Source organism: Ictidomys tridecemlineatus, unplaced genomic scaffold (assembly GCF_052094955.1).
Source record: "Ictidomys tridecemlineatus isolate mIctTri1 unplaced genomic scaffold, mIctTri1.hap1 Scaffold_1280, whole genome shotgun sequence".
Taxonomy (NCBI): Eukaryota; Metazoa; Chordata; class Mammalia; order Rodentia; family Sciuridae; genus Ictidomys; species Ictidomys tridecemlineatus.
The window spans coordinates 72,271-92,507 of record NW_027521155.1 but is presented as its reverse complement, the minus strand read 5'-3'; the positions used below and the strand labels follow the sequence as shown (position 1 = coordinate 92,507).

The 20,237-nt window shown below is 41.3% G+C and overlaps 1 long non-coding RNA gene across 1 annotated transcript in view; it reads left to right on the top strand.

Moving 5' to 3' along the window:
• Nucleotides 1-20,237, top strand: part of LOC144372552 (uncharacterized) — a 66,153-nt gene that overhangs the window by 26,427 nt on the left and 19,489 nt on the right. Inside the window, exon 5 of the long non-coding RNA XR_013432528.1 lies at nucleotides 13,971-14,132. This is a non-coding gene — a long non-coding RNA (uncharacterized LOC144372552). The remainder of the gene's footprint in view (nucleotides 1-13,970; nucleotides 14,133-20,237) is intronic.

The window sequence follows — 20,237 nt, the reverse complement described above, 5'->3', positions numbered from 1 at the left end:
GCATTCCCCGGGGTGTTGATGGATGGGACCCAGACCCACAGCATGGCTCTCTAGAGCAGTGTAGCTCAGCCTAGCCCTTCTCTGGCCAGAGGCCCCACCACGTCCCAGCTGGATGACAGCCTAGATGAGCCTCTACCCCAGGGACACGGGCTGCTGGAGGCAAGGCTGACCCACAAGGAGAAGGAGGAGCTGGTGGTCCCTGTGTGCCTCACACCTCCATTTCTGCCCATGGCTCTCTCCCATCAATGGACTGATGTCTTCCAGTTCTGGAAGCTGGGGACTCCAGGATCATGGAGCTGACAGCCCCAGTGTGCTGAGAACCTGCCTCCTGGTCTGGAGATGGCCTTCTTATTGTATCCTTGCATGGACAATGTCAGAGAGGAAGCCAGCTCCTTAGTGTGGGGTCCCTTCTTAGGAGGGTGACAATGTCCTCATGATATTGGAGGTGAAGGTTTCAACACCCAGATTGGGAAGACAGGCAGAAATCACCCCGTCCACAGCACCTACCCCCCTCCTGCCTCTGTTCATGGAGATCTCGAGAACACCAGGCCTCAAAGACCGCATCCAAGACAACAGCAGGAGTGAAGAAAAGGAGGCGAGAGAGCTGTGGGCACTGGCCAGGCCGAGCCATTCTCACAGTGAGAACAGCTGACTTCCACAGGGCCTCCCTGTGGGCGAGGTTGTGGCATGCACCAGCTAAAGCAAGGCCACACACAAGGGCCAGGAACCGGAGGGCACCACTGTCTCTGTCTTATAGGTGGAGAAACCAGGGGGTCACAGGCAGACTCAGTGGCCCACAGCTTGGCAGCCTGCAAGTGGCAAAATCTGGACTTGAACCTCAGATTGTCTGCCACCAAGGTTGATTCTCCCAGCTTGAGTGCTACAGAGACTGCCTTGGATTGATCCCCACCTCTCCCCCTGGCAGCCTGACACCACTGTCACTGTGCTGGAACTGACAGAGGCATCTCAGGGATTCTAGGCTCTCCAAGTTCACATCCTTGCCTTCAGGGTGAAGGAAGGGGCAAAAAGAAATGTTTTTTTTTTTTTTTTGTACTGGGAATCAAACCCAGGAACACTCAGCCACTGAGCCACATCCCCAGCCCTTTTTAAATGTTATTTAGAGACAGGGTCTCACTAGGTTGCTTATAGCCTTACTGAGTTGCTGAGGCTGGCTTCAAACCTGCAGTCCCCCTGCCTCAGCCTCCTGAGCCGCTGGGATTAAAAGTGTGCACCACTGTGTCTGGCAGCATTTTTGTTCTTTATTTTTCAGGGTATTTTTTTGTGCATGTCTGAGCTTAGAATCAGGGTTTTAGTTCCAAAAAATGAATTGGGAAATGTTCTTTCCTCTTCTATTTCCTGGAAAGGGTTGTATAGAACCAGTATTAGTTTTTTGTTTTGTTTTGGTTTTTTTTTTGGGGGGTATCCAGGGGTGCTTAAGCACTAAGCTATACACAGCTCCACCTTTTAAAAATATTTTGTTTAGACAAAGAGTCTCTCTAAGGTGCTGAGGCTGGTCTCAAACTTGCAGTCCTCCTGCCTCAGCATCCTAAGCTGCTGCAGGGATCACCAGCATGCACCACTGCGCCTGGCCACAGAGCAAAAAATATGTGGAGAAATGTTTGTGGTGGATGGCATATGGGAACACCAGGGTACAAAAGGGGGTGTCCAAAAGAAAAGAAACGAATGGCCTGCAGGTCTATGGCAAGAGAAACATATTTGAAAACCACCATCAGATACCGCCCTGCACCTGTTCCGAGGGTCACCATCAAAATGAGCAAAAGATGGCCAGTGCTGGGGAGGACGGGGAGGAAGGGAAGGCTCGTGTGCTGTGGCTGGGAGCGTCCAAGGTTGCAGTCACCCAGAAACAGAATGGAGGTTCCACAAACAAAAATACAATTACCAGGTGATCCAGCAAGCCTGCTTCTGGAGATTTCTCTCTCTCTCTCTAATACACACATTCACAATACAACATTATATCATCCAACTTTAAAATAGATGGAGATCCTGTCACATGCTCCAACATGGGTAAACCTGTAGGACATAGTGTCAGAAGCCACACACAGTACAAAATCTGCAGGATCCCACTCACATGAGGAATGTGAAATAGTCAGATTCATAGAATCAGAGAACAGGATGGCTGCAGGGACTGGCAGAGAGGGAGCATGCAGAGCTGCTGTGCAGTGGGTATAGAGTTTCAGGCCTCCAAGATGGAAGATTTTAGCCAGGCGCAGTGACACATGCCTGTCATCCCAGCAGCTCAGGAGGCTGAGGCAGGAGGATCACAAGTTCAAAGCCAGCCTCAGCAACATCAGTGAGACCCTGTCTCTAAATAAAATACAAAATAGGGCTGGAGATGGGCTCAGTAATTGAGTGCCCCTGGGTTCCATCCCCAGTACCAAAAAGAAAAAATAAGTTAAGCTGGGTGCATTGGTACATGCCTGTTATTACAGCTGCCCCAGAGGCAGCAGGAGCACAAATCCAAGGCCAATATGGGCAACTTGGCACAGTCCTGTCTCAACATGAAAAGATCTGGGGATTTAGCTTAATGGTAGTGCACTCTTGAGTACCCAGACCAATAAAAAGAAAACAAAGTCACCAAAGGCTTTCCCTGGTTAGTAGGACTCTAGGTTCTATTTTCTTGTGTGTGGTTTTCTAATCTCTATAGAAAGTGTGCATTGCTTTTATCATTTCCTCTGTCCCTCAAAAAAAGAAAATGAAGAAACAAAAGAAAGCAACCAACGAAGAAAACTGGCTGATTTGGAGCAACACAAACAGAGGTTCTGTCCCAACTGTAGCTCTCACTGGCTGTGTGACTGTGCACAAGTCACCCCGGGCCCTGAGACGCAGTGTTTGCACCTGCGTGCTGGGAACTGTACTATCATATGTCTTGGTCTTTGCTACAGAACCAACTTTTCTTTCAGATCCTTAGGGGAAATGGAGAACCACAGGGAAGGAACCAGCACCTTCTAGAAACAAAGCCTCTGGGGGACAGGCATGCTCTGAGTGGTGCCCCTGGCCAACCAGAACGACCTTCTCCTGCCAAATGAAGACAATGAGGAGAGTGTGGCTGGGATCTCTCTGTAGCCTCCGTTCATGAACCTGGAAAGTAAGAGTGTTGGATCCTCTGTCCTGGTCAGGAGCACTCAGGGACAGCTGCTGGGGTATCCTCCAGGCCTCCTTGGCAGCAGGACAACAGGGCTGGGATTTAGCTGTCGGCTTCTCCCACTTGGCCCACTCTGCCAATCACCACCAACTCTAAACATCTTCCCTGATCCTGGTGACTGACGTCAGTTCGGCTAGGACAAGTGGTCAATCAGGGGGTGAAACCGTGCCCCACAGAAGCTAAGCCCTAAGCCTAGAAGAAGCCTCAGCTTGTCCAGAGGGGCAGCAGGTTTACTGGCTGCAGATCCCAACCCCTTTCCAGCAACCTTGAAAAAGCTTGCAGGCAGAACCTGGCTCTCTGACACTAGCTTGTAATCAGGCATTCAGGAGGCTGAGACAGGAGGATCACAAGTTTGAGGCCAGCCTCAGCATTTTAGTGCAACCATTATCAACTTACTGTTTCAAAAAAAAAAAAGAATTAAGGATGTAGTCTGGTGGTAAAGCACCCATGAGTTCCATCTCCATTGCTCCATTTCCTGCAAAAAAGCCTGCAGGCAGAGAGGTAGGGACCTCTGCAATTGACCCTGCAGAGTCCACTACCTGTGCCAAGCTCCACCCTCTTCCACTTTCCACCTCTGTTTTCCTTCCAGCACCCTCTCCATCTTTCACTGCAGTGGTGGGATGCAGTGAAAGAGAATGAAGCCCCATGTCCCAGGGGCTTCTCTTGACCAGGGAGTCTGACATGTTGGAGTGTTCAACATGCCACATCTAACTCCTCACACCACCTGGCCCCACCCTGCGCAGCCTAAGCCTGCTTCCCAGAACCCAGGCTCCGGGCCTGCACTGAGAGGCAGGCAAAAGGAATCCCCATCATGGCTTTCTAACTCTGTTGTCTTTTGTTTTGTTTTGTCTTTTCTAAGAAATGGAACCCAGGGACACTTTGCCACTAAGCTACATCCCCTGCCCTTTTATTTTCTCATTTTGACACTGTCTGGAAGTTGGACTTGAACTCTTGATCCACCTGCCTCCACCTCCCAAGTCACTGGGGTTACAGGTGAGCAGAGCTGTGCCGAGCTCAGCCTTTGGTTCATGGGAACATTCACACTCATGCTCACTCCCCATGGGACAAATGACTCACAGAGTTCCCATCTCTCCATCTCTCTGTCTCACACATATTAGTACATGACATTCTTCCAGATCCTTCTCTTGCCTTGATCCCTCGATCAGTCTCCCAACTCCCCCAGTCTCTGCTTGTCTGTACACCTCATGCCACTTTTTCTCCCCACACCCACCACCCATTTCTTGACTTTTCTGTCTCTCAGTGGCTGGGGCTTCTTCTCTCTTGAGCTCTGGACCTGGCCTCCTCTCCAAGTTGCCCTCCCTTGCTCTTTGTGCTCCCTGTGAGGGCTGAGAATGACCCTCATCTTGCCTCTCCCTGGAGTGAGCAGGGATATCTGGAACATGCTCCAGTGACACTTTCAGAGATTTTGACCCATGTCTGGGGGCCATGCTGAGCCACGACAGAATGGATGGTTGGCTGGTGGCACCAGGCCTGGCTCTTCTTGGGAAGTCCCCTTCCTGCTGTGCCAGATCCTTCCTGAATCTGGCCCTGAGAATAATTGTCCCAATTAAACCTTGATGGAGGACAAAATGGTTCTATATTCCCTGAGCTTCAGAAAGCCAATGGACTTGTGGCCCAGGACATACAACCAGGCAAATGGCAGATCCAAAGAAAGGGTCAAGTCTGCAGAGCAAACCCCCCTGCTTTGGACTGTCTGCACTTCAGCTGCATCGGGAACCCAGGTGCTGTGGGCCAAGGAGCCAGGAGGCTGCTGCATAAAGTAAGAACTCAGTCCACAGAGAATTACTCCAGTCCCACTTCAAGAAAGAACCTGGGAAAATGCAAGGACAGACTCTAATAGACGCTCATGTCTGGAAGAGTTGCCATTTGCAAAATCGTCTCTCCTACATCCTTGCATTCACCCTTTTTCTGACAACCAATGTGAACAGTGATCCATCTCCTGCCCCCTGTGTGCTGGGGAGTGAGTGGCAGGCAGGAGTTAGAGTTGGCTGATCTGACCCCTCATTCACAGTCTTCCCACCATGTCTCTCAGGCATCAGGGGCCCTAGCAGCTCAGTCCCTCTGTGACCAGGAACATGAGTAAAGAGCACGGGACAGACATGGGGCCCACTCAGAGCCACCTCACAGGGCAGCATCTCTCTTCCACACAGGTAGAGCACTGTGGGCAAGGGAGAAGCATGTTCCCAGTTCTGAATGTGGCCATCTTTCCTTCCAGGACCCAGACACAGAGATTGGCTGGCCTAGTGTGGGCACAGGGGCTTTTGTGGGGGAAGGGCAGAGGGGCTCCCCTCTGAGGGCAATACCTGGGAGGAGAGAACCTGGCATGACCCAGAGACGCCTGGCCTTGCTTCCTGCCATCAACCCTTACTCTGAACCCAGGGATACTTCACCACTGAGCCACATCACCAGCCTATTTATTTATTTATTGAGACAAGGTCTCACTCAATTGCTTAGGACCTTACTAACTTGCTGAGGCTAGCCTCCAGTTTGTGATCCTTTGGTTTCAGCCTCCTGAGTCACTGGGGTTACAAGTATGCACCCCACACTCAGATGAACTGGTTTATTAAGGAACGTGACCTGTTTCCTATGTATCTATCCCCTATTATCTCAGTCCTATGAAGGCAAGAATTCTTGCATTTTGCCCACTGCTTGTTCTTTAGTTTCTTCAAAAATGCCTGACACATAGAAGATACTCGATAAAAAATTATTGTGTTCAATAAATGACAACATTATATGAGAAGCTCCATAAGGAGGAAGAAGACAGCTTTATAGCTAAGATTTCCCCACCTGCTTTTCCTTAGCAGGAAGAATTCCCACTCAATGCCCAATGCAGAGCACCTGGCACAGCCCTGGAAAGCCCTGACTTCTCCCAAGGGCCCTGCCAGACCCAACCGGTGAGAAACATGGGGGCCTCCCATGGAGCACAGCCAATAGCACATCCTGGCCCTGAGTCATACACATGCAGGTGATTTGGAAGGCAAAGTGCTTGGAGCCCATTTCACAGCTTAGGAGACTGAGGCCCAGAGAAAGATGAGAAGAGCAAGGTCACTCAGCAGGTCAGTGGGGAAGCTCAGTTTGGAGGCCAGGGCTCCTGCTCTCCTGCTGGGCTCAAGCTGGGTATCAGGGAAGGGAGCCCCCCCTCACCCTTGGCCATTAACCTTGTGCAGTTTGCAACCTTGACTGCTCTCCACAGTGGCCCTGGCTGAGCCTAGGGAGGCATGCTCAGAAAACCGGGACTGGATGCCATTGGAGTCCCTACAACAGGAATAATCCAGGAAGGTTATAGTAAGTCCTGGAACAGCTCAGGAGGTGAAAAGTCACCAAAGGAAGGTGATCTTCAAGCTGCATTTGAAGCAAAAGTGAAGATGGAAAGGGCCTTCCATCTATGGAATTCCTGTAGTTAGAGAGTGGGGTCCAGGGTTGGGAACAGATTGGAGCAATGGGCAGAGATAAGGTTCACAATGAAGACCAAAGAAGACCTGGGGCCAGGCACGGTGACACATGCCTATGGTACTAGCAGCTCCGGAGGCTGAGGCAGGAGGATTGTAAGTTAAAACCCAACCTCAACATTTAACAAGGTCCTAAGCAACTCACTGAAACTCTGTCTCTCAATAAAATACAAAAAGGGTCCTGGGGTGTGGTTCAGGGTTTAAGTGCCCCTGGGTTCAATCTCTAGTACAAACAAAAACAAAAAAGAAAACCAAGGAAGACTTGGGAGTCTGTGCAGTGTGGAACTTGAGGTCACATCAGGTGGTCTTGGCCCACGACTGATAAAGGGATAGGGAAGTCAGGTGCGACACGGCTGATGGTCCTGTCTTAGGTCCCGTCACTGCCCGAGGTGGTAGAGAACCCAGGTCTGTGTTCAAGTGCAGCCTCGCTCATGTGCCTGGTCTGGCAAGTGCCTCCTTCTGGCCCCAGGATCCCAAAGTTGTAAAGAATCACTAGAACAGCAAAGCACATTCCAGCTTTCCCAGGGCTGAAGGGAACCCGTTTCTATCCTCTGTCATCTACACCTGACTGATTGTTCAAGCCTAGTTCACATATCACCTCCTCTGCGAGGCCTTCCCTGAGGCCAAGCCCTGACATCTTATCTGCTCCCATGACTTCTTGGACTCCAATGTCACCATACAGACATGGTTTCTCTCAGTTTTTTGGACACCTCTACAAAACTAAGAGCCCTGAGCATGGCTCTACAGGAGCAGGCAACGTGTTTGGTCGACGGGAGAAGCCAAGTGGACACATGCTCACACCTGGGTCTCGGTAGGACAGTCAACTTGACAAGAGGGTCAAGGAGTAAAGGTTCACAGATATTCTCTCAGCCAGGCCCCAGGCCATGATTGGCATCAGGGTGAGGGCTTGTCGGTGGGGGCAGGGAGGCAGGCTGGGAGGACTGGCTGTGGAGGGGGATTCCTGCCCATCCTAGGTCCCCCTCCTGCCTGTTTCCCTTCCCCCTAAGTCAGGTGTTGAGCTCTGGATAAGCTCCAGGAAGCCAAGGCAGAGGATATCCAAGTGACATCTGACCTGTTCCTCTGATAGGCATCATGCCCATGTTCTGTCTTGCTCCACATGCCAGAACAGTCCCAGCTGCCCCTTCCCTGGTCACCCTGGAGGGCTCTGCCTTACGCTCTAGGGATCCCAGGCCCTGTTCTGTATATCCACCAGCCATTCCTCCCACCCACTCGGACTGGACCCAGCATGGCCAAGCCAGGAGAAGGCAAGCCAGGGAGGCTGAGTCTTAGATTCTGGCCTCAGCTTTGCCCTTAACCTGTGAAGTTCCTGTCGTTGAGTGTGTGATCCTGGCTGACCCTCAGATTGTCCTCACTGAGGACTGAGAGGCTCCAGAGAAGGCCAGAAGAGGACAGACTTGGGTACCGAAGCTTGGCCCTCACCAAAGCCACAGGAATGCACCTCCCCAGGTGCCAGCAGAGCTAGGAGGTGGCTAGGGGCAAAGAGCCAGGTGGTCTGAGTGGGGCCTAAAGGTGGTCTTTGGGGGACAGTGGACAGAGCTCCTCCTTCCCACACCTCCTGCCCCCCTCCAAAGATGCCATTCTGAAGCCATCTGAGTCCCTTGCTCTCCAGGAGGCCACCTCCTCTCTGACATCATCTGTAGTCAATTCCCCCGAGGACCATCCCCAATTTTCATTTCCTGTCACTGATCCTCACACACAGTCCCTCTGCACACCTGGAACAGCCTCTGTCCCAAGCTGGCTCCGCTCACCAGATCTGTGTCACATGCAGCTCACAAACCCAGGCTCTCAGTTGGGACAGGCTCGCAGAGTGCATCATCTCCAGTCCCCTTCCTCCTCCGGGGCCTCTTGGTGGGGATGGGAGTGGGAAGAGGAGCCAGGGCCCCACCCACCCGTTCAGCACCTTTGTGTTAATTAGAAAAAAGCACCCTCTGTAGGCAGAGGCCCTCTGGAGCAGCATGCTCAGGGTTGGTAAGCATGACACTAAGAATGTTACACAAAGCTCTCTATTTGTAGTTTTGGTGGATTGACATGAACTCTTCCCTAAAGGATGTTCCAGCCTTCACTCTTGGACAGTGTTATTTAGGTGAATCGCCTTTCTTGTGGGGAGAGCCCTCAACGTCAGTCATGTTTAAGTGCCCCCTCTTCGGATTTATTCACTTTTCCAGAAAAATTATTTTCCAATTACTTTCCTTGGGAGAAGGAGTTTAGCTAATAGGTATTATTGGAACCTATATGGATAGTAGGTTCTAGGTCTCACCCTCAAAAACCTTTTATTTACTTATTTCTTGGTGAGGTGCCTCATTCTTGTTCTATACCATACCTGACTCTGTTAAGTTGGAGCTTGTTCCTTTCAGTTTCTTCAGAGACCAAAGTCTGATGTCTCCTAGAGACATTGCAAGGAGAGGCAGGTTCCTTGGAGATCAGACTACTTTACATACTTTCATATAAAAGTTTTAAGTCTTGTAAATACATGATTCATCTATGCATTTCATATTTCTGACTTCTAAGCTTTTAAGACACTTTGGAGAAAATATACTAGCTTCTTTTAGGAACTCCCTTGGATTTCTGAGCTGCTGAGTTAGTGACCTTTTTCAAAATTTTCCTGGGGCTGGGGATGTGGCTCAATTGGTAGTGCACTCGCCTAGAGTGTGTGAGGCACTGGGTTTGGTTCTCAGCACCACATAAATGTGAAATAAAGATACTGTGTCCACCTAAAAACTAAAGAAATAAATATTTAATTTTTTTATTTTGTATTTCTGGGAATTGAAACCCAGGGGAGTCTCCCATTGAGCTACATGCCCAACCTTTTTTACATTTTATTTTGAGACATGTCTCACAATGCTTGAAATTGCAACTATATTTTAGCCTTTCTGGTAAACTGAGCCTCCAAGCCCAGTTTAATGACTTTTTCTGAATCTGTTTTCTACCTTCCAAAAATAGGTAGTTATCACTTGACATTTGTCTTTTTTAATATTCTCTCTTGATGTTGTAGGTTTTTTTTAAAAATAATGTTTGTTTTTGGTAAGTTTTTGGGAAGGGGCTGTTCTAGCATGTTTTAAAATCTAGTATGTATTTGCTTTCATCACAGTTAATTTTCCTTTTATTTTTTACTTCCTAGGATTCTTTGGATTTCCTATTTTTGTAAAAGTTTTGTCATAAATCTATCAAGTTCTGTGAGTTACCCCAAAGGACTTTAAAAAAATACATAAAAATAAATAAATAAAGATATTGTGTCTATATACAACTAAAAAAAAAAAAAGATTCCATCTTACCCCAGTCAGAATGGCTAGCATCGAGAATATAAAAAATAGCGGGACACTGTAGCATATGCCTGTAATCCCAGTGACTTGAGAGGCTAAGGCAGAAGGATCACAAATTTGAGGCAAGCCTCAGCAACTTACTGAGTCTTTGTCTCAAAATAAATAAAAAGGATAGAGGATGTAGCTCAATGGTAAAGTGCCCCTGTGTTCAATCCCCAATACAAACACAAAAACAAACAAAAAATAAATGCTGGTATGGACCTGTTAGAAGAGGAACACTTAAACACTGTTGATGGGAGTGTAAACTAGTACAGCCACTGTGGTAATCAGTGGGGAGTTTCCTCAAAACCTAAAAATAGAAATATCATATGATCTAACTGTACTACTCCTGGGTGTATACCTGAAGGATACCTGCATACCTATGTTTATTGCAGCACATATCACATTAACTCTTATGTGCTATCAGCCTAGGTGCCTGTTAATGGATGAATGATAAAGAAAATGGAGACTATATACACAATGGAGTATTATTCAACTATAGAGAAAAATGAAATCGTGATCTGTAGGCAAATGGATAGAACTGGAGAAAAACATGGTATAAAGAATAAGCTAGACTCAGATAAATATCACATGTATTGTCATGTGTGATCTAGAGGGAAAAAAGATAAAGTAGAAGCGAGACTTTTAAGAAAAAGGGCATCATGGGGGGAGAATTGAAGGGAGAGTGGGTGAGAAAGGGTAATTATGAATATACATGTGTGAATATACCAAAATGAAACTTGTTATTCTGTATAATTAATATGCACTGATCAAAATTTGGTTTTGGATTGGGCCAAAGGAATATGGAAAATCCTGATAAACTATTCTTGTAATAATATATACCTGTGCAGTGACCCCAAACCTCATGTCTTCCAGTTTAATTGTATCTCCTTTGCTTGAATTGTATTAAATATATATGGAAAATTCTTGTAATTTGTGTCCATCTTTATATTCTCCATGCAGACTCCCACCCTTGTATTCTACATCACTGCTTTGAAAAATAGGTTGTTATACAATTTAGGCCTCAAAATATGTGGCTATCATACCTGAACTTGAGTTTTCCAAGGTTCTGTTAGTGAGGTACTTAACAGACTGCATTTAAAATAGAGAACTACAATAACTATTGAGCTACCTTATGTTGCTTTCATTGTTATTCTTGGAAGATGACCATCTAAACTGTAGAAAAGAGGAACAGTGCTGGTTTTATGAACTGGTTTTATGTCCTGCTTTTTTGCTAAATTATTGTATTTAAATTTTTCTAACTTTCTGAGTATTCTAAGTATACATTCTATTTCTAAAAATTAATGCACTCCCCTTTTGTTAAATTATTATTTTCCTATTCAATAGTTCAAACACACTGTTGTATAAGCATTTTTATTAATATGTTAATGGATTTTGGTTTATTTTTAAGTCTCCTCCCTTAAATCAAGTGATACTAGTTCTGAACATCTAAAGTCTCCCAAATGGCAATCCCTAAAAGTTAAGTTTCTGAATTTCAAAATACTGAAAGTTGAAATTCCCAAAACCACAGTTCCCATTGTGGATACACGGGGGTAGGGGGGTATTTATATGAGAAGAGTAGAAATTTGATGCTAGGTAGAAAAGGGATTGGTGCTTTTACAGTTGTATATTGTTTACCAGTATATTATACTGTCTTGCAAAGTAGAACTGAAATACACAAATACTGAAGAAACCAGAGCAGGTGCATGGGAGTGTATTCAGACTTGTGATCCACTAAAGTGTATGAAGTGTGATAGTTTCTATGGTAGATGTATGTATAGGCTATACAAGGGGTCACAAAGAAGGGACTGGATATTATCTGGAAGTAGTAAGGAGGGCATAATTAGAGGAGGTGAGGCTTCAATAGCACCATAGATAATAAGAAGGTGGGTGCCAGTTAGGCAAGGTGCAGGAAGGAGAACATGTTTGACCTAGAACAAAGCCTTTTGGTGTATTCAGAAAATTGTAGTCATTGCCTGTAAAGAGTAAGTTGTTACTTGTCATTTCATCACTGATAACATCGTAGGGGAGGGCCATGTCAAATCATGGAGTTTAGAATACCAAAGGAGAGCTACCTAAGGAGTTCAGACTTTTACCTTACATGTGCTAGGAAACATGGACAATTTTCAAGTTCTTTTTATTCCAAAATGATCTTCAACTAACAGCATCTTTTAAGTATAATAAATTAAGGAATAATAAAAAAAATTTCTTCAAGGCCTGGAGCTCTAGAATATTTCCAGTATTTTCCATTCTAAAATTGTTTTCCTAATGCTTAAATGCCAAGAATTTAAAAGAAAATGTTTTTGATTGAGGAAAATTTGAGACCAAACAATGGAAAGACTAGTACCTTTTAATGTACATCTCTAAGATTTAACAGATAATGTTTGTCATTCTTGTTTTATCGTGAATTCCAGACGTCTTATCATTTTGCCTATAAATACCTAAGAACTAATGCATGTGATGTTGTGTTGCTGTGCAGATTTTCTAAGTAGTCTCACTTTAATATAAAAATTATTTGAGACCTTGGGATGTGGCTCAAGCGTAGTGTGCTCGCCTGGCATGCGTGCGGCCCGGGTTTGATCCTCAGCACCACATACAAACAAAGATGTTGTGTCTGCCGAAAACTAAATAAATAAATATTAAAAAAATTCTCTCTTAAAAAATATTTGAAAACTGAATCTTTATCATTATACTATTATTAAAGTATTCCTTAAAGTGTAATAAAAGTTACAAAATAAGCAAATTTCCAGTTAGTTTTTCAAGAATAAAAAGTGTATAATCCAAGATTTATTCAGAAACATTTATTCTGAGGAACTTCAAATACTATATAAAATAAAGTTCTGCAACATTTCTCCAGTGCTGTTTTTCTCCATTCACTGCAACTTTTCTTTTATCTGAATGAATGTAAGAATTCACCTGTCTTCTTTGCCTCTAATATTTTCTAGTCCTTTTTCCTTATCCACAGGACTCACTTTCTGAAACACAAATGGAATAGTTATGTTATAGCCCTACTTAAAAATATCTAGCCAATTTCAAAGTTATTTTGCAACTAGGTCCTTTCTCTAGTCCCTTCACAGAACTCCATTCCTTCTAATACTAAATACACTGTAAAACTTCTGTTGGACCCACTGTCTATTTTTCTTATTCACTTTTATGGCACTCCTTTTGACAGAAATACCCCCTTCTATTAATTAATTTGTCTGACTAGAAAATTCTTACTGTTCTTTTGAGGCTTAGGTAAAATCATTATCTTCTTTTTGATAGCTTTATTTGACATGACCTTTTATAGAATTAGATAATCCCTTATCTATATTCCTGTAACACTTGATATAACCCTTGTAAGTTCTTCTCATAGTGTGCTATAGTTATTTATATTCCTGTCCCCTAGGCATCTTCTTACTTCCATCCCTACCTGACTGAAAGCCACAGGTTATTCCCAGCAGACAGCACACTGCCTTGTACATTGTAGGAACTCAGTAATAGTTAATTGAAATTAGTCATTTTTTTAAGCATCAACATTTAAGATGTTATTGGGGATACTATGTTTTATTTCCAGCACATTATTATAACATACTTTAACAACAAAGCTAGAATGAAAATTCTTTATTTTATTACAGTTATCAAACAATTTTTTTTCAATAAGTGCCAATTGGGGGGAACCTGACTCTTTTGTCAAATATGAGTTGTTAGACATGAAATCTGCTTATTTATCCTATAGTCAGAGGATAGTGAAGATACTTTGTTAGCACAATGAGCTTGAAGTATTAAAACAACGGGAAGCACCATGAGTGAGGAAGTATATTTTAACATTGGCTTCAAAAGTATATTATTAGGCTTAAGGAGGGTTTTGTAAAATATTTCTTAGTGAATTTAAAAAGTCAGTAGAGAGAGCATGATTCAATAGTTCTTTACATATTTTGTTTTTGTATGTGTGGGGCTGGGCATTGAAACCAGCCTTGTGCATGTTTATATAAATTCTTATGAAATGTTGGGTGTCTTTTTGTTTGTTTGTACCAGGGATTGAACCCAGGAGTACTTAACCACTGAGTCACATCCCAGCACTTTTTATATTTTATTTAGAGACAGAGTCTCACTGAGTTGGTTAGGCCTCACTAAATTGCTGGGGCTGGCTTTGAATTTGTGATCTTCCTGCCTCAGCTTCTGTCACTGGGATTACAGGTATGTGCCAAGATGCCCAGAAAAATGTTACTTCTTAATGTTATTGTTTTTGTTATATTTATTTTGTAGAATGCTTTCTGTTCCTTCTTGTTAATTGCACTGCAGTTTTTCCTAAGACCACTAGAATGTAATATTTTCTGCTTATAAATGTTCTTCTTTTTCCTTTTTTGTTTTTATGTAGACATATAAATTCATAAATTTTCGTCTCACTTTATTTTAAAAGCCTTAATTTAACCTTTCTTTAGACCATGTAGGTTCAGTTGCTATTTGGGCTCCTATGGAAATAGTATTACTTTGTCTTATGGAAGATAAAGTATATTTCTTGAAAACCTGAAAAATAGAAATGACATTAAGAATCTTGTTTACTTTTTGGTAATTGTAAGTCAAATTAATCATAAATCTTTATTACTTATGATCAACATTATTATAAATATGTTGAAATAGATTTAGAAAAAAATTTAGTCTGGTGATAATATTTCTCATTGGGAATAGAAATCCCCAGTGAACAAAGACAATTGACACACAGGAAATAGAAATAACTTGGACCAAATATATTTACTAAAAAAAATTTAAAGATAGATACAAAAACTAAATTAATCAAATAACTACAAAAATAGATGTCTTCTGCTTTAGTTTACTGATTTTCTTCCCAAGGAAATCATATTAGCTCATGGCTTATCTGTCATGTATCTTTCCAAAATATTTTGTGCATGTGAAATTCTCTTTTCCACACACAAACACCCCCCCACATACCCCTACACCCACACCACATACGGAGGCATGTTGTGTATAATATTTTAGATCTTGCATTTTTGCTTAAGCTTAGAGATCAGTTATTATTAGCATATAAATTTTGTTGCTTCTTATTTTCTTATTCCTTCTTAATCGGTTGCATGATATTACAAAAACTTTTCTATATATACATAGGCATAAAGACAGATAAGAAATACTCATGTACCCAGCATTAGTTGCCTATAATTTTTATAGGTGTTTTAAAGACTCCTCTCTATATAAAACTGGCAAGTAAAAAATAAAAAAAAACTTTGATTTTTTCTGTTGTAACTGCAAAATGAGTATTATTGCAACATAATCATGAAACAAATCTGAACAAATAATTTTCATTTCCTTTATATTTTTTGACTTATAAAAACATTAATGTAAATGCTTCAATTAATTTTTTAAATTATTTATTCTAATTTGTTATACATGACAGCAGAATGCATTTCAGCTTATATTACACATATAGAGCACAGTTTTTCATGTTTCTGGTTGTACAGAAAGTAGAGTCACACCATTTGTGTCTTCATAAAATACTTAGGGTAATGATGTCCATTTCATTCTACCATCTTTCCTACCTCTACACCCCCTGACCTTCCCTCCATTCCCTTTGCCCTATTTAAAGTTCTCACATTCCTCCCATGCTCCTTCCCCCATCCCCATTATGGATCAGCATCCTCCTGTCAGAGAAAACTTTTGGCATTTGTATTTGGGGGATTGGCTTAATTGGCATAATATTCTCAAACTCCATCCATTTACCTGCAAATGCCATGATTTTATTTTTATTTAATGTTGAGTAATATTCTGCTGTGTATATATACCACAGTTTCTTTATCAGTTCATCTACTGAAGGGTATCTAGGTTGGTTTCCCAATTTTGCTATTGTGAAATGTGCTGCTGTAAACATTGATGTGGCTGAGTCCCTGTAGTATGCTGTTTTTAAGTCTTTTGGTTATAAACCGAGGAGTGGGATAACTGGGTCAAATGGTGATTCCATTTCCAGTTTTCTAAGGATTCTCCATACTGATTTCCATATTGGCTGTACCAATTTGCAGTCCCACCAGCAATGTATGAGTGTGCCTTTTTCCCCACATCCTCTCCAACACTTATTGTTCTTTATATTCTTAAATAACTGCCACATTGACTGGATTGAAATCTTAGTTTTGATTTGCATTTCTCTAATTGATAGAGATGTTGAACATTTTTTCATATATTTATTGATTGATTGTATATTCTCTTCTGCAAAATGTCTCTTCAGTTCCTTGGTCTATTTGTTGATTGGGTTTTCTTGTTTTTTTTGCTGTTTTTAAGTTCTTTATATATCCTGGAGATTAGTGCTCTATCTGATGTGCATGTGGTAAAAATTTGCTCTCATTCTGTAGGCTCTCTATTCACCTCACTGATTCTTTCTTTTGCTGAGAAGATGCTTTTGAGTCTGAATTCATCCCATTTATTGATTTTGATTTTATTTCTTGTGCTAAAGGAGTTTTATTAAGGAAGTTAGGGCCTGATCTGACGTAATGGAGATTTTGGCCTACTTTTTTTTCTAATAGACACAGTATCTCTAGTTTAATTCCTAGGTCCTAGATCCACTTTGAGTTGAGTTTTATGCATGGTGAGAGATAGGGGTTTAGTTTTATTTTGTTTCATATGGATTTCCAGTTTACCCAGCAGCATTTGTTGAATAGGCTATCTTTTCTCCAACATATTATATTTTTGGCACCTTTGTCTAATATGAAATAACTATAATTACGTGGGTTTGTCTCTGTGTTCTCCATTCCATACCATCGGTCTACAAATCTGTTTTGGTACCAATACGATGTAGTTTTTGTTACTATTGCTCTGTAGTATAGTTTAAGATCTGGTATAGTGATGCCACCTGCTTCGCTCTTTCTGCTAAGGATTGCTTTAGCTATTCTGGGTCTCTTATTTTTCCAGATGAATTTCATGATTTTTTTTTCTATTTCTGTGAGGAATGTCATTCAGATTTTGATTGAGATTGCCTTAAATCTGTATAGTGCTTTTGGTAGTATGGTCATTTTGACAACATTAATTCTGCCTATCCAAAACAAAGGAGATCTTTCCATCTTCTAAGGTCTTCTTTAATTTCATTTAGTGTTCTGTAGTTTTCATTGTAGAGGTCTTTCACCTCTTTCATTGATTCTCAAGCATTCTATTTAATTTTTTGAGGTTATTGTAAATGAGCTGGTTTTTCTAGTTTCTCTTTCAGAGGATTTGTCACTGATGTACAGAAATGCCTTTGATTTATATGTGTTGATTTTATATCCTGTTACTTTGCTGAATTCATTTATTAGTTCTATAAGTTTTCTGGTAGAGTTTATTTTGGATCCTCTAGATACAGAATAATGTTTTCAGTGATAGTTTTTGAGTTCTTCTTTTTTTATGTTTATCCCTTTAATTTCTTTCATCTAATTGCGCTGGCTAGAGTTTCAAGAACTACGTTGAATAGAAGTGATGAAAGAGGGCATCCCTGTCTTGTTCCAGATTTTAGAGGGAATGCTTTCAATTTCTTTCCATTTAGAATGATGTTGGCCTGGAGCTTAGTGTAGATAGCTTTTACAATGTTGAGGTATGTTCCTTATTTCTCTATTTTTTCTAGTGTTTTGAACATGGGGGTGCTGTATTTGTCAAATACTTTTTCTGCATCTATTGAGATTATCATATGGTTCTTATCTTTAACCTTGATGTGATGAACTACATTTATTGATTTCCTTATGTTGAACCAACCTTGCATACCCAGGATGAACCTGACTTGATTATGATGTACTATCTTTTGATATGTTTTTGTATTCAGTTTGCCAGAATTTTAGCATCTATGTTCATTAGAGATATTGGTCTGAAGTTTTGTGTTTGATGTTTCTTTGTCTGGTTTTAGAATCAGGGTGATATTGGCCTCATAAATGTATTTGGAAGTGTTCCTTTTTTTCTATTTCATGAAATAATTTGAGGAGTATTGGTATTAGTTCTTCTTTTAAAGTTTTTGTACAACTCAGCTGTGTATTTATCCTGTCCTGGGCTTTTCTTGGTTGGTAGGCTTCTGATGGTGTCTTCTATTTCATTGCTTGAAATTGATCTGTTTAAATTGTGTATATCATCCACATTCATCATATGACTCTAGATTTTTGTCAATGCCTTTGATATTTTCTGTTTTATTGGAGTACAAATTTTCATAATAATTTCTGATTATCTTCTGTATTCTGCACTGTAGTGTCTGTCAATAAATAATAATAATAGTCAAATTAGAAATTTCTTCCTGTAGTGTCCATCAATAAATCAATAAATGTAATTAATCACATCAATACACTTAAAGATAAGAATTATATGATCATATTTCCTTTTTCATCACGGATGTTAGTAATTTGAGTTTTCTCCCTCTCTTTGTGAGCATAGCTAAGGGTTTATCAATTTATTTATTTTTTCAAAGAAACAACTTTTTTGTCATTTTTAAAATTATTTCTTATTTTTCAATTTTATTGATTTCAGCTCTGATTTTAATTATTTCTTGTCTATTATTGCTTTTGGTGTTTATTTATTATTTTTTTCTAGGGCTTTAAGATGTAACTTTAGTTCATTTATTTGACTATTTCTTCTTCTAAGGAATGAACTTCATGCAATAAGCTTTCCTCTTAGTACTGCCTTCATAGTGTCCCAGAGATTTTGATATGTAGTATCTGTGTTCTCATTTACCTCTAAGAATTTTTTAATATCCTCTTTGATGTCTTTTGCAACCCATTGTTCATTCAATAGCATATTATTTAGTCTCCAGGTGTTGTAGTAGCTTTTATTTTTTTATCATTGATTTCTAATTTAATTCCATTATGATCTAATAGAATGCAGGTTAGTATCTTTATTTTTTTGTACTTGCTAAGAGTTGCTTTGTGGAATAACACAGTCTATTTTATTTTATTTTATTTTTTATTGGTTATTCAAAACATTACAAAGCTCTTGACATATCATATTTCATACATTAGATTCAAGTGGGTTATGAACTCCCATTTTTACCCCAAATTCACACTGCAGAATCACATCAGTTACACATCCACATTTTTACATAATGCCATATTAGTAACTGTTGTATTCTGTTACCTTCCCTATCCTCTACTGTCCCTCCTCCCCTCCCCTCCCATCTTCTCTCTCTACCCCATCTACTGTAATTCATTTCTCTCCTTGTTTATTTTCCCATTCCCCTCATAACCTCTTATATGTAATTTTGTATAACAATGAGGGTCTCCTTCCGTTTCCATGCAATTTCCCTTTTCTCTCCCTTTTCCTCCCACCTCATGTCTCTGTTTAATGTTAATCTTTTCCTCCTGCTCTTCCTCCCTGCTCTGTTCTTAGTTGCTCTCATTATATCAAAGAAGACATTTGGCATTTGTTTTTTAGGGATTGGCTAGCTTCACTTAGCATAATCTGTTCTAGTGCCATCTATTTCCCTGCAAATTCCATGATTTTGTCATTTTTTAGTGCTGCATAATACTCCATGGGGTATAAATGCCACATTTTTTTTTTTATCCATTCATCTATTGAAGGGCATCTGGGTTGGTTCCACAGTCTAGCTATTGTGAATTGTGCTGCTATGAACATCGCTGTGGCAGTATCCTTGTAGTATGCTCTTTTAAGGTCTTCAGGGAATAGTCCGACAAGGGCAATAGTTGGGTCAAATGGTGGTTCCATTCCCAGCTTTCCCAGGAATCTCCATACTGCTTTCCAAATTGGCCACACCAATTTGCAGTCCCACCAGCAATGTACAAGTGTACCCTTTTCCCCACATCCTCATCAGCATTTGTTGTTATTTGACTTCATAATGGCTGCCAATCTTACTGGAGTGAGGTGGTATCTTAGGGTGGTTTTGATTTGCATTTCTCTGACTGCTAGAGATGGTGAGCATTTTTTCATGTACTTGTTGATTGATTGTATGTCCTCCTCTGAGAAGTGTCTGTTCAGTTCTTTGGCCCATTTGTTGATTGGGTTATTTGTTATCTTATTGTTTAATTTTTTGAGTTCTTTGTATACTCTGGATATTAGGGCTCTATCTGAAGTGTGAGGAGTAAAAATTTTTTCCCATGATGTAGGCTCCCTATTTACCTCTCTTATTGTTTCTCTTGCTGAGAAAAAACTTTTTAGTTTGAGTAAGTCCCATTTGTTGATTCTAGTTATTAACTCTTATGCTATGGGTGTCCTATTAAGGAATTTGGAGCCCGACCCCACAATATGTAGATCAGAGCCAAATTTTTCTTCTATCAGACGCAGAGTCTATCATTTGATATCCAGCTCCTTGATCTATTTTGAGTTAATTTTTGTGCATGG